General features: G+C 36.9%; 1 pseudogene; it reads left to right on the forward strand.

The window, feature by feature from the left end:
* The first annotated feature begins 8,130 nt into the window (after positions 1 to 8,130).
* Positions 8,131 to 11,437, forward strand: LOC109208748 (annotated as a pseudogene).
* Positions 11,438 to 13,288: the final 1,851 nt, after the last annotated feature.

The raw sequence follows: 13,288 nt of genomic DNA on the forward strand, positions 1-13,288 counted from the left end.
AGTTTATGATTTTCATAACTCGAACTAAGACCTTTCGTCAAGGGTGGAAGGATTAAATACAAAGTTCTTCCTCCACTGACCAGAAACAAGAAGATAAACTATTGATATTGCCTTTTAAACAGATTAAGAATAATATTATCAATTTATCTAATAGTATACATTCATTAATTGTACTCTTGCCTACAGTGATGGATCTATGTATTAATTTTAGGTGCTTTAGCATCCATTGATATAGGATTCTAGCAAGCACCCACGAACAAAAAAGATTAGTGGGTGTCGTGGTGTTGGGGTTTAATTAAAGGTGTGTTTGAATCCAGAGGCACGAGTTCGATTCCAACTTGATTTGTGACTAGAAGTTTTATTTTTCATTTTTATTTATGTTGCGTTCGAATAGTTATATACTTATACTATGTGATTGGTAGCAACTTTACGTTAAAAATGGTGAACACCCACGACCTTAAAATCTTGAATCCGCCGCTACCTGCCTAAAGTGCCGTACCCAGGGCAAGGTTAAGTGACTTAGAAAATTCTAAGATGCTAAATAATTCTATTTGATACAGTTTATAAGGTAGAAAATGTAGACCACAGGACCCATCACATTCTTGAACACTGTTGGCCCGTTTGTCAACATCTTCTCCATTCTAAAAGAAAAAGGATAAAATGTTGATATTATGAAGTATTCTTTTATGGATCATAGCCACAATTCAAGGTTGACAATTTCGATCTTATACACACTAGTTTTACTAGTTTTTCTTTCAGAACGTATAAAGAGGGGACATGAGGAAGGGACAGTGAATATGTTCATTAATGCACGTAACTTGTTTTGGGGGTTCCTTGTTTTAGGATGGTTTCTTTCTGATCCTGCGAATTCATAGCATGTGATGCATTTTGACTATTATAACTTTTATAAGCCAATAATCTTCTATATATATGTGGTTTGGCACATGCTTTTATAACAAGAATTTTTTTTTTTTTTGAATGTTCAATTACGTAAAAGGTAGTGTAGATGTGCAATCATGTCGTGTATATTTTTCTTGTAAAAGAAATCATAACCGTATACACACAGAATATACCTGTAATAACAGAAGTGATAACCTTAGTGCTTCTTGGGAATTCATAGCATCTAGCCTGACCTCTATTACACTAAGCTCCACCTCTAGGACGACCACGTCCTGGATGACCTCTACCCCGAGCTGGCTGAGAGGGTGGTGTAGTAATCGAAGCAAGAATCATAGTCTGACCTCCCTGCTTCCCTAAACCTCTACAAAAATAGGGGAAATGCGGGGATTGATTCGGACCCCATAAGAACCTGGTAACAATGAACCCTGAATAGATGAAGCAAGATGACAACTCTACGCTAGAAGTGCACTAAATGAAGGCTGCACAAAAGCTCCTCGACTGGGTGATGGTGTATGATATGTTGGCCCGCTAGAATGGCCTCTCCCAAATCGATCTTGGCCTCTAGATGAGGCACCACTGAAGCTACTTGAATGTTGGGACATATTGTCGCTACCCTGCTTCATATCTCTAGTCTCACTATGGATGCGCTTAACACGATGTGCTATCTCCACAACTCGGTGAAACGAAGTCCAGGTCTCTCCCTCTTTGCCACAACAAGGTGAATATTATAGTAAAGTACATCAATGAATCTCCTCACTCTCTCCTCCTCAGAGGGAACCAAAATAGTAGCATGACGGGATTGCTCAATAAACCTCATCTCATACTCGGTAACTGATATTGACCCTGCTGAAGGTGCTCAAACTGGCTCCTCAGCTCCTCTCTCCTGATGCATGGCACAAACTTCTCCAAAACAAACTTGGAGAGTTGAGCCCAAGTAAGAGGAGGCGATCCTGTTGGTCTTCCTAGATCATAAACCTGCAACCATCTCTTGGCTAGACGTTGCATCTGGAAGCCGGTGAAGTTAACTCCATTGGACTCAACTAGTCCCAAATTGCACAGAATCTCATGACAACGATCCAACAATTCCTGGGGGATCCTTTGAAGGTGTACCGCTGAAGTGAGGAAGATGCGACTTTGTGAACTTATCCAGCCTCTTCAGCTCATCATCTAATATCGCAGACCTACCCTCAGGCTATGGGCCAATAGTAGGCTGAACTCCCCCAACTGGTAAAACTCCAGTGGTTTTATAACCATGGGCCATCTGCCCTTGGGTATACGTACCTGGAGTTTGTGCTCCGCCCCCTGCATGGGAAGTAGCTGGTGTAGTAGGAAATGCTCTGGCCTAAGCCACTCTAGAATAGACCCACCACATAGACCAGAGCATCCTGAACAACTGGAATAACAAATAAATAATGGGTGAGCCAAGCAGGTCCCACCGGCTCAACATGGTCTGGAATCCACTTCTCAATGGGAGCGACTGGTGGTTCCACATTGGCTTCCCCAATAGGGCCCCTAACTGTGATGTGTGCTCTACCCCTGCGTCTACCTCTGTCCTGGCCTCCCGCGGCCATGACCTAAGGTATTAGCGCTTGATCGGCAGTACCAGAAGATCGTGTCCTCAGCATCTGTGAGAGAACAGAAGAGCAAAGTTCAAACTTAGGAATAACAAACTCGTACGATAAAGAATGCAAGAAAGAGAAGTTATCCTAACAACCATGTAGCCTCTCGAAGATAAGTACAAACGTCTCTATACCGTTCCTCAAGACTCTATTGAACTTGCTCATGACTCATGAGACCCATGCAACCTAGTGCTTTGATACCAACTTGTCACAATCCAAATCCCATCAGATCTATGATGGCGCCTAACACTGCTTGCTAGGAAAGACAAGAATAAATATGCATAAATAAACTTCAACAACAGTCTCAGATAGCCGAATAACATAAATAACTGAAGTCAAATGATGATACAACTGAAATCGCCCTTAACTCCAGTGTCACCGAGTACATGAGCTCGAATATCAAATACAAAGTACGAACAAAATATAATACTATCTGGAAGACTGAACAGTAATAACATGCTATAAAATAGGGGACTTCAAGGACATGCAAATAGAATAACAGGGCTACCTCGAAATATCCAACAAATACGGATGCGGCTAACTTGCAACCACCATGATCAGTAACACCAAGAATTGCACATGAAGTGTAAAATATAGTATGAGTATAACCGACCTGATGTACTCAATAAGTAGCAAGCCTAAACTCGGCCTGAAAGCATTGACGAGCTTGGCAAGGTCCAGTACTCACTATTAATAGCCGACAACAACAATACTAGTATAATAATGGAAAAAGGAAAAGCAGCTCAAATAATATCAGGTTCAACTCTATCACAATAAGAGGAGAAATAAACATGATTTTCAAGTATATCAGTCAAGACATCAACTTTCCACGAAAATCACCTAAACAAAGATTTATCAAAGTAAACTGCGATTTCAAGCATAAAAGGTTAAATAGAGATATCACATACCAATTAGCATGAGGAAAATGTATCTCTATGCCTACATGATAAGTATACATGCCAAGTCAACAATATGACAGTTTAAACATCGAGTATATAAAATCTCAGCATATTTAGAGTGCTTGGCACAAGTACCCCTCAATCATACTTTCACCACTCTCACGGTGCTTTGCACAATGCCCTTGGATCATCACACACACATACACTCAGCACTGTATGGGTTCCTAACATAAGTCCCTCACTAAGCACATCTCATGTGCCTATACTCACAGGTTATTATTTGACTCCGGAGGGGCGGATCCTAGCTCAGGTGATGATCGGATCAAAGTCAACGATCAATATCCCTCAGCCCAATATGGGCTTTGATGCAAACATCACCTTAATACCAATATCAACATGACGCTATGACCCAAAATCAGTTATCAATCTCATCGAGTCTCAATATACCAATATCTCACAGTACCAGTAATCAGAATACCACACGGAATGTACTAACATGCTACAATGAGCTCAAACCCGTAACACACACAAGGACTAACATGGATCATTTCAAACCTGACTTTTCATGAATATGGAACCTCATTCACCAGATTTAGTGCGCTGAATAATTGTCCTTCCCCGCTAACAACATGTGAGATAACATATAAAAGGTACACAGAGACAGAGATTATAACACGTAGATATCATATCATGACTGAAAATATAACTACAGTTAAGGAAAATAGCTCAAAATAGCAAATTGTTGCAATGGCCTAAAAAATTGTTGCAATAGCTCCTAACGACTGTTGCAATAGCATTACAAACTGTTCCAATAGTATTAACAATCATTGATAAAGTGGTATCACAACGGTCTGAAACTGTCCTATATGATTAAATAACCGTTGCAATAGTAAGCCTATGACAACTCCCTAGAAACCGTTGCGACAAACTGGCCTATGGTAACGATTTAACAACCGTTGCAATAAATCTATTGGCACGGGATCTGATGGAACGCCTTAAAACCCGTTTCAAAAGGTCTATTGCAACGGTAATACTATTTATTGCAACATTTTTCAAACCATTGCCATAGGCCTTTTTCTGGTACTGAATAGCCCTATCATATCTTAAACATATAAGCATATAATCTAGACATGATTTCTCGCATGGATAATCTCTTACAATTCATATAAGTGGAGGAAATACGGTATCAAAGAAGCATGATAGCAAAATAAGGCATATAATAGCCTAAAGTCTACTTGGATCATGAATAACAATGGTGCATGCATATGCCATTATCACCATCGCCACCCCCAGCGTATAACAAATATCCTAGCTATCGAGAAAAAAATCCTCAAACCAAGCCTATAGGGAAGGCTACTTACCCCGAACGAGCGAGAATAGATACTCCAAGAATTCCTTGCCTCTCAAATCGGCCTTCGAACGAGTCAAATCTAGTAAAATAATACATCATTATTTTAAATAATGCTAAAGGAAATAGTTATGAAGAACAAAGGCTCAATCTTTAATCAATTGCACAAAGTCAACAAAAAGTCAATCCATGCCCGCTTCCCGGAACCCAAAAAAACTCAAATCTTGACTACCTATTAGAATACGAGTCCAACTATACAAGCTTCATCCAAATCCGACTCCGAACCGGGATTCAAATTTTATTTATTCACTTACCAAAATTCTTACAAAACCCCAATTTCTTTTCTTAGATTCACCAATCAAATGCCAAAATTGAAGATAGAATCATGAATAATAATCAAATCCGAGTTAGAAACTTTATTTAATCCACGTGGGTGATATTGCCTCAAAAATTGCTATAATCCGAGCTTCTAACCTCAAAATATGATAAAATGAAGCTGACCGTCGACTATAATATCCTACCAGTAAACTCTGCTATTGCGGACAATCTGGTCGCTTCTGCAACAAAACAATGCTTCTCCGGACTCCGCTCATGCGCACATCTATGCACGCTTCTACGCTCATACTTACGCATCTGCGATCTCCCCAAGCCCAGGCCAACCTCGCTTTTCTACTGCCTTCCTCGCTTCTGCGGCATCTCAAATGCGCAACATGGGCCGCTTCTGCGACCTGGCACCTATGCGAAAGTTCCGCAGGTGCGAAACACCAAAACCCCTAACTACCAGCCAACTCAAATCTTCTTCTAGGTGGTCCAAAACCCACTCGGGCCCCTCGAGACCCCGACCCAGCATAACAAGTCTCAAAACATGACACGGACTTACTTGAGGTCTCAAATTACACAAAGTAACATCAAAACTACAAATCACACATCAATTCAAACTTAATGAACTATCCAAACTTTTAGTTTTCAGACTTATGCCAAACCACATCTAAACTACTCAGAATTAGTCCTAATTTTGCACACAAGTCATAAATCACCATACTAATCTATCCCAAGGTTTGAAATACCAAACGAACCTCGATACCCACCAAGTCAATTATAAGTCAAACTTATCAATTTCCAAACCTTCGAATTATCAACTATCGGCAATTAGCCTCAAATTTATCTAGATACCTCGGAAACCAATTCTGGGCATACGCCCAAGTTAATCACCATCTGGACCTATCGGAGCTATCAAAATTCCAATTCGAGGTCATTTACACAAAAGTCAAACCTTGGTCAAATCTTACAACTTAAGCTTCCAACAAGGGAACTAAGTGTTCCGATTCACTTCCAAACCTCCCCATATCAACCAACCATCCATGCAAGTCACAAACAATAATTAAGCATACGGAAAGCATCAAATAAGAAAATGGGGCTCAAATACATAAACGACCGATCATAGATATTATTGAATAATTTTGTCCAAAAAATATATAAAGATATGGTAACACTTAGCAACTACCATTTTTTTCTTATTAATTTTGTTTTTAAGGGCTGGGGGAGGGAAGGGGGATGGAAACTAAGATATACTCTCTTGATTAACTTCAAAAAGTCCGCTTCTTTTTTCCTTCAAAAGTACTTACAAGCACTAATTTATCAACTCTGCTACCACTTGAATGATCCATAAATCATATAGAAATTAAACAGAAGTTCGTTGATTGATTAGTAAGGTCCGAATGACGTAAAGTAACAGTCTATCGAGGTAGAGAGTCAAGTTAATTTTGTTCAAACGGTTAGGAATCTTTTTAGTAACCAAATCAAACTTTCAATAGTATAAGCTTTTAATTTCCTCGTGATATTGTCATCATTCCCTGCGTAATGGAAGGCTTAAATTAGGCACAATGCTTGGGTTTTTTTTTTTTAAAAAAAAAAAGAAAAAGATTCTGCAACAGTAAGAGAACAGACATATACATCCATTCTTCCCTGTAGTGCAGTGAAGCCAAATTTTCAAACATTTGTATAAAATATTCTAGTTCCTACATAAAAAGTTGTGTTTGAGTCTTGGCTTAATTCACATGGATATAACGTGTTACGTACTTCTAAGTACTTCAAAGTTTTTTATAAAAGTTGTTTATATAGGTTCTTATGTAGGCTAGAATATTATAGGAACAAGTTGTTAGTGTGCTATGATGTTGGCTTCCCTAGAGTAAATTGATTGTCCAGCTCTAAAAGTAAATTAAAAGATGAGGGAAACAATCTTTTCGAATTGAAAAATTCCATCCATTTGAACAAATAACAGAAACTCACAACTTATAAATCAAGAAAGCCTCAAGCAAATGCATCAGAAAAAGGTTCGACAAGGAGCATGTTTGCTTGGACATATCAAGTGTTGTCATCTGATTGGCTGTTGACCAAATACAAATGGGGGATACAGGAAATATTTGGACCCTCTTAAAACCTCAAGAAAACCTAACTTATTATTTTACTTATGTAATGTTTTTAATTCTCTTTTCCTTTCGTAACATTGGGTCCAGTGGATGTTATCCACAAGAAGTAATATTAGCAGTTAAAAGTGAAAATACATGTAACTATCGATCAAGGTCGTGGTGGATCGGATAGAATCCCTTAACATTTAACCATATATTTCGAGAAAGAAAAAAAAAATCCGAAATTCGAGCCCAAAAAATAAAGCCAAGCTTAATAAGGAGCAATTTCCCCTTTAATAGGCCATATGCAGTGTGGATTCGAATATGTCAAGCCAAGCTTTGCCCCTTTAGCTGGGGCGGCACTATTAATAATTTTCTGTGTTTAATTCGATTTGATCTCTAATCTCTTAAAGGCTTACGTCGTTCACGAAGTAGTTTTCGATTTATTTTCAATCTCTCGGTAATTTAATTTTCGATAGCTTCTTTTATTTTTTCTAGATTATCTTTTAAATGCTTATACAAGGGTAATTAGGATACGGATCCCAAAATTAATGGCCATGCATTTGAGAACCTTTTTCTGTCGCATTTCCCCTTAAAATATGGAGTCAGCTAGCAATTGCAAAATCTTTCCCATGTGATTGGCTGATTGTATACATTCTAATGCTACGTCTAAACGTTCCTCATTCTCCAATAACTAAATAAAGATAATTTTATTCCAATAAAAGAAAGAAGAAAAGATTTTGTAACAAAAAAAGTACCTTACTACCATTGACAAAATATTTTCAATTATGAAAAAGGGAAAGATTAGAAGAAAGTAGGAAAAAGATACGCTACCAAAGTTAATAGCTTTTGTTTGCTAGTTGTTAAAGAAAAAAAAAAGTCCAAATGGAAAAACAGTAATATTGACGCAGTTTCGGCTTAATTAACTCTTCTTTTCCCCCCTATAAATATCATTTCCAAACTCTACATTTCCTCACCACATACCTTACTCAAGCCTCTCACTATTTGTCTCAATTTCAACATGATGGGAAAAATGAGCGTCGTAATTCTCATCCTCTTCTTCTTCAACTTGTCAATAGCAGCAGATTCCATGTATAGTGTCCTGAATTATGGAGCAAAATCCGATGGAAAATCCGATTCGTCGAAGGCTTTTCTTAGTGCATGGACTGCAGCATGTAGTTCTACTAGCCCTGCCACCATTTTCGTGCCAAAGGGAAGTTACTTGCTTGGTAATGCATATTTCTACGGTCAAACATGCAAGAGTAATTCCATTACTATACGTATTGATGGCACACTTATAGCTCCCTCTGACTATAATGTTATTGGGAAATCTGGAAACTGGATTAAATTCGAACGAGTCAATGGAGTTTCTATCGTTGGTGGAACCCTAAATGGACAAGGTGCCCGTCTTTGGGCATGCAAAAACTCCGGCAAAGGTTGTCCTAAAGGAATTACGGTATGTCTACCTTTCCTTTTCCAGTACAGCAAAATATACACACACACAAAAAAAAAAAACAAGAAAAAAAAAAGTTCTGCTTGTATGAAACAAGCAGTGGCATATTTAAAGCAGATTCTGTGTTCAAATGAATAATATTTTCAATTAGAATTACGTATACATATATAAGAAAAAATTAAAATATTTATTTATAAAAAAATCACTCATGTTGAACCAGCGCTAACTCTAGATTTTGAATTTGTCTCTGAGTAATTAAACAAAACATGCATTTTACGGGAAAAGTATTGCTTTTTCTCTTGTCGCTCTTCCCGTTATCCAGTAGTAAACCTGCACCGGAATCTTTGTTATAATGGAAAGTGCTGGGATGAATCTTTGGTAGAATAGAAAATGTGTTTAGCACTTAAAATTAGTTTTGTGTGGCTTAAGTTAGAGTCTAAACTATTCTCGAATAAATCTTTTTCTAGATAACAAAATCATTGTTTTCGCAGTAACTCCTTTAATAAAAGGCAAGGAATTATACTGAATCTGCAAAATCAATCATAGATATCATTTTTATACTTCATATTTCTTTTTCTTGATTAACATATATACAAAAATATTTTGTGCAGACTTTAGCTTTCTACAACTCAAACAACGTTGCAATAAGTGGATTAACTTCACAAGACAGTCAAATGTTCCACATTTTGTTCGATGGGTGCCATAACGCCAAGTTACAAGGAGTGAAGATTTCAGCTCCCGGAAATAGCCCCAACACTGATGGAATTCATATACAGTCATCGACTGATGTCACCATCATGAATTCTCATATTGGAACTGGCGATGATTGTATCTCTATTGGTCCTGGCAACTCCAACTTGTGGACGAAAACATCGCCTGCGGCCCCGGCCACGGAATAAGGTCTAAAAAAATTATTTTTAGTATAACATCACTAGCTAGCTAGAAATTAAATATATTCTGGGTGTGTTTTGGTACGTATATATGACGGGAATTATTTTCTTGTAAATAGTTTTTGATTACCACGGACAACTTTTTCCCCTTTTCGTGTAAAATTACTTTTCTTATTTTTGGAAGAAAATCATTTTTCCTCACAATTATATCAACTCTTAACTTCATTCACAACCAATAATTAGAGGTTATTATCTATTTCTAATACTCACTAGTTTCATCAAAACACCATTTAGTTTGCTAATATTATTATCTGTCTATAGAAGTTTTTCTGGGAAAATATTTCTCGCTCTCCAACCACACATGCATCCGAAACCTTTTATAGTAAAATATTTTTCCAAAACTACTTTTTGTAATATGGCTTTTGTCATACCAAACATATTTATATTTGATAATTATAGTATATTGTGCACTTACATAGTACATAAATTGATCGACTTATTATAATAAATTGCGGCTACTAAATATTCTAATAATTTTGGATTGGTGCAGCATTGGGAGCTTAGGTTGGGATATGCAAGAGCCAGGAGTTCAAAACGTGACAGTTAAAACGGCAACGTTTACTGGAACCCAGAATGGAGTGAGGGTCAAAACATGGGCTAGGCCTAGCAATGGCTTCGTAAGGAATGTTCTTTTTCAACACGCCGTGATGAATAATGTTGAAAATCCCATCATCATAGATCAAAATTACTGCCCAGACCATGGAAATTGTCCTGATCAGGTAACTTAGTTTTTAAAATAAAACAGAACTATTTTGTCTTACCATTGTAGTTTGAATCCGCAAAAGCAGGTTAGATATTGTTTTTATCAGGTTATTAATTAATGTCTGTCGTAAATATTTATTTGGAATTATCTTATAAGTGATCTAATTGTGTAAATTTTCTTACAGAGTTAATGCATAGGTTACGGTTTATGTGAACCTATTTCCTTTTTGGCCCGTTCCAAAAAGAATGATCCTTTTCTAAATTTGGAAACATTTTAGCTTAAACTTACAATTCTACCCTAGAAGCAATTATAACCACGCAAATATTTTGGGCCCCTTTTTAACTTGTTTAAGACCACAATTTCCAAAAGTCTTCATTTTTTCTTTAACTCCGTGCCCAGTCAAACATGTTCACATAAATTGAAATGGAGAGAGTAGTATTTTACCTCATTAATTGATGTTATATAAAAGAGTTTAAGCTTTATACTCGGACGGTGTAAAAAATATTTATACAATCAGGTCACTTAGCTTATTAGGTAATTACACGTAAATTTCTTGATAAGTACTAGTTGATAATCTTATAAAAATAGTAACTAATGTGCTATTACATGTTAAAATTAAAATATTAATCCCATCAGTACATATAACTTAAAATATTAATTTCTTTTCATTTCATTTCTTGTGAAACATTTTCAGGGCTCTGGTATTAAGGTCAGCGATATAAAGTATCACGACATACATGGGACATCGGCCACAGAAGTTGCAGTAAAATTCGATTGCAGCAAAACAAATCCATGCAATGAGATAACGCTACAAGACGTGAATCTTAATTTTAAAGATCATTCAGCTGAAGCTTTATGTGTTAATGCTGGAGGAAGGGCTTCGGGTCTACAACAACCAAATAGCTGCTTACGAACTTGAACAAAAGAAGAGGAATTATATTTATTCTTACACAGGAGATTAAAATTTTAATTTTAAAACCCTATTAATTAGACTTGCTTGAGCCTGGTTGCAAGATTTTTAGCCTTCTTGACGTCGTGCCCGGCCTTGCAAGATCTCTGCTCCTCCGATCCAGAATGTAATGGATGTATTAATCTATTAAATTTCATTAATCTCAAGCATTTTGGAGTTTTGTGATATAATTATTATTTTGCTCTTAGTCGGAATCAATTGTTCTTATTACTTTTTTGCATTTTTATGCATGTTATCTTTCGTTACTACCTTTATATTGTTGAAAATGAGTATTGAAAAGGATTAATATGTTTAAGATTACTGTACAAATGAGGTGCATGAGCAATATAGTTGTTTAACCAAAAAATAGAATTTCGGTTAAAACTAGAAATTAAGAGAAAAAATCGGGTGACTGATAATCAGGAGACGAAAAGAATAAGAAATTTTTGAGGATAATAAAGCAGTAAATAAGTGTGTATTTCAATGTAATCTCAATGATTTTTCATGTCCTTACAAATGCTGAGACCTCCTCCTTTTATAGTTGATTTTTCTAGGAAAAGGTATAATGCCTTAGCCTTAAAGAGGCAATTATGAGCATTAAATGACATTAAATGAAACGTTACACAATCATACCTATTCAATACTGATTCGCTAACGTATTTGACATTTAATACTGAATTTAGGCTCCTTTATGCCATCAGATTCATATCTTCAATTCCTTCTAACCTCCTGGCTTTAAATAAGTTAAATAGATACGAGACTCGTATCATTTGAATAGCATCTCGTGCCTATTTAACTTTCTTCTCCTCGTATCTGATATCGCCCGTGCCTCTTAACTAATCATCATGTTTTGACCATTTGACCAGTCCACGTGTCATGCCACGTCACCTTCAATATAAATTCAGTTTTTTCCCTATACAGATAGTCCCCCCACTTTCCATTTATTTATCAATTAAATATTTGGGAAGTGGATCTTCATTAAAAAGGGAATTTTTGCCATAATCAATGCTATGACAGTGTCGACGCTTCAATTGTCTCTTCTATTAATGCACTATATACGTGTCACATTCTCATTAGTTCTGCGATTTTGCAGCCTTTTTCTAGGGCTTCTTTAACTCCACTATTCACGAAGTGATAGTTGCCTTTATTATAGGCTTTCCATCATTACACTTCTTAATTATCGACGGTTGAGTTTATATATAAACTTGCCCCCTTTTTCCTTTGTCTTCTTCTTCACAAGCTTTTTACCAAATTTCTTGCTATTTACTCTCGTTCACTTCTTCTTCAGTTCATACCTTCTGTTCATATCTTCTCACTATGTTGTCTTCAAATCCTAACCCTAAAAGAGTCCCAATTCTTGATAGTTTTCCCAATGCTCCTTCTAGACATAGAAAAGGTAGAGGAAGTGTGCTTCGTGGTACAGGGTCGGTTCGTGGTGGTACCTCTGGTTCCATCACTCCTTCTTCTAGTTCTGGCAATATCTCTAGAGGCTCTCTTTCTAACAGATCCTCTTCTAAGGGCAAAGAACCTTCTGAGTCTAACCAAGAGCCTCTGGTTGAAGAAATTGTGCCAACGGATTTATCTTTCGAACATGACAAAGAATCCCTTCGTGACCAAGTGATTAAATTAGAGAGAGCTGATAAATATCCCTCTTTAATTACTGAACCTTTGATTCAAATTGTTCGAAGAGAGAGATGACACCCACATAGTTATTCCTACCCCACACCAAAGAATATCTTCTTATAGGGTTGGCTTTTCTTTCGTTTACACTTATCCCTTTACTTTGGGATTTATTCCTGCTATTGACCCAGTCATACTTGATTTCTGTCGTTTTTTCAAAATTTGTTTGGCTCAAGTTGGTCCCCTCGTATGGAGAACAGTAGCTTGTTTGAGGTATATGTCAACCAAAGCTGATGTTGACTTTACTTTCCCTCATCTAATTCATCTTTATCACCCCAAGCTATTCCGCAATGGTGTTTTTACCTTATCTTCAAGAAGTAAGAGGGTTTTGGTTAACCCTGAAGATAATAACGACCGTGGCTGGTACACCCGGTTTGTT

This window comes from Nicotiana attenuata, unplaced genomic scaffold (assembly GCF_001879085.1).
Source record: "Nicotiana attenuata strain UT unplaced genomic scaffold, NIATTr2, whole genome shotgun sequence".
NCBI classification, from domain to species: Eukaryota; Viridiplantae; Streptophyta; class Magnoliopsida; order Solanales; family Solanaceae; genus Nicotiana; species Nicotiana attenuata.